This window comes from Schistocerca americana, unplaced genomic scaffold (assembly GCF_021461395.2).
Source record: "Schistocerca americana isolate TAMUIC-IGC-003095 unplaced genomic scaffold, iqSchAmer2.1 HiC_scaffold_274, whole genome shotgun sequence".
Taxonomy (NCBI): Eukaryota; Metazoa; Arthropoda; class Insecta; order Orthoptera; family Acrididae; genus Schistocerca; species Schistocerca americana.
In genome coordinates, this window is record NW_025725988.1 from 185,001 (window position 1) to 187,402 (window position 2,402).

Consider the following 2,402-nt stretch of genomic DNA (forward strand, 5'->3'; position numbering starts at 1 on the left):
CTCCACCAACTAAGAACGGCCATGCACCACCACCCACCGAATCAAGAAAGAGCTATCAATCTGTCAATCCTTCCGGTGTCCGGGCCTGGTGAGGTTTCCCGTGTTGAGTCAAATTAAGCCGCAGGCTCCACTCCTGGTGGTGCCCTTCCGTCAATTCCTTTAAGTTTCAGCTTTGCAACCATACTTCCCCCGGAACCCAAAAGCTTTGGTTTCCCGGAGGCTGCCCGCCGAGTCATCGGAGGAACTGCGGCGGATCGCTGGCTGGCATCGTTTATGGTTAGAACTAGGGCGGTATCTGATCGCCTTCGAACCTCTAACTTTCGTTCTTGATTAATGAAAACATACTTGGCAAATGCTTTCGCTTCTGTTCGTCTTGCGACGATCCAAGAATTTCACCTCTAACGTCGCAATACGAATGCCCCCGCCTGTCCCTATTAATCATTACCTCGGGTTCCGAAAACCAACAAAATAGAACCGAGGTCCTATTCCATTATTCCATGCACACAGTATTCAGGCGGGCTTGCCTGCTTTAAGCACTCTAATTTGTTCAAAGTAAACGTGCCGGCCCACCGAGACACTCACTCAAGAGCACCCTGGTAGGATTGCAACGGGGTCCGCCTCGGGACGCACGAGCACGCACGAGGCGCGTCGCACGCCTTCGGCTCGCCCCACCGGCAGGACGTCCCACGATACATGCCAGTTAAACACCGACGGGCGGTGAACCAACAGCGTGGGACACAAATCCAACTACGAGCTTTTTAACCGCAACAACTTTAATATACGCTATTGGAGCTGGAATTACCGCGGCTGCTGGCACCAGACTTGCCCTCCAATAGATACTCGTTAAAGGATTTAAAGTGTACTCATTCCGATTACGGGGCCTCGGATGAGTCCCGTATCGTTATTTTTCGTCACTACCTCCCCGTGCCGGGAGTGGGTAATTTGCGCGCCTGCTGCCTTCCTTGGATGTGGTAGCCGTTTCTCAGGCTCCCTCTCCGGAATCGAACCCTGATTCCCCGTTACCCGTTACAACCATGGTAGGCGCAGAACCTACCATCGACAGTTGATAAGGCAGACATTTGAAAGATGCGTCGCCGGTACGAGGACCGTGCGATCAGCCCAAAGTTATTCAGAGTCACCAAGGCAAACGGACCGGACGAGCCGACCGATTGGTTTTGATCTAATAAAAGCGTCCCTTCCATCTCTGGTCGGGACTCTGTTTGCATGTATTAGCTCTAGAATTACCACAGTTATCCAAGTAACGTGGGTACGATCTAAGGAACCATAACTGATTTAATGAGCCATTCGCGGTTTCACCTTAATGCGGCTTGTACTGAGACATGCATGGCTTAATCTTTGAGACAAGCATATGACTACTGGCAGGATCAACCAGGGAGCTGCGTCAACTAGAGCTGAGCAGCCGGCCGCCCGGGAGTGTGTCCCGGGGGCCCGCGCGAACACGCAAGCGTCCGCTCAATTATTCTGCAAACAGGAGGAGGCTGAGCTCCCCTGCACAATACACCTCGAAACCCTCTCAGGTCCCGGCGGCGCGCAGCGCCGTCCTAAGTACTTGGTCGGGTTCGAGAGAGGCGCAATCGCCCGGAGTTTGGCGAGTAGACGCTTTAGGTGCGACCACCCGTGCTCCCAACTGAGCTTGCCGCTGCCGACAGAGGCCCGGGAGCGTGCTGTCGTGGCATTGCCGGCGGGAGACAACACGCGCCACCTACGGTGACCGGCAGCTCCAACGCCAGCGCCACAGAAGGACAAAAGCCCCACTTGGGTGCCGAAGCGAACTCTCCCAGCACAGCGCACGCGCCAACACGTCCGCACAGCTGCGATACAAACCACCTGCGAGAACCGCAGAGGCGACCGAGCAGCAGACGGCGTCGCGGCGCCGAGCGCCGGGCGGCGGCGCATCCTCAGCGCACACAGTCCTCAATCGGACCAGCACACTGCAGATGTCCACCGCGCTTCGCACCGGGCCCGCGAGGACCTACTTTGGCCGCACGGCGCCGCGTGCAGGGTGCGCCGGCGCGCAGCTGCGCCGCCTGCCGCCTCCGTCGGCCGGCGCGCCTGCCACTGGCCGCCCCCACCAGCCGGCTGTAGCGCGTGCGCCCACGCACCGCGCGGCCAGCACGCCGGGAGGCCCCCCCTCACCGGCCGGGGACGGTCCCACCCAGCCACCGCCGCGTATCGCTTCACACCCAGATGCCATTCACGTTCGTGGGCATGGTGGGTATCGCTGGAACAACCGGTTGGTAGCTCAACCGATCGTCGCCATCACTGATTCACCTCTAGCGAGAACAACCGCACCACAACGGTTTACCAGTTGTTCATTTGCATAACGTCACCAGCAAACGTAGGCGTCCATCGCCATTTGCAAATTCAACGATTGTTGCATG

The 2,402-nt window shown here is 57.8% G+C and overlaps 1 non-coding gene across 1 annotated transcript in view; it reads right to left on the reverse strand.

Annotated features, from left to right (window-relative positions):
- The window catches only part of LOC124578164, a 1,910-nt gene extending 514 nt beyond the window's left edge, over positions 1 to 1,396 (reverse strand). The window contains exon 1 of the ribosomal RNA XR_006972697.1: positions 1 to 1,396. This exon is cut by the window's left edge and continues 514 nt beyond it. This is a non-coding gene — a ribosomal RNA (small subunit ribosomal RNA).
- Between the last annotated feature and the right edge of the window lie 1,006 nt (positions 1,397 to 2,402).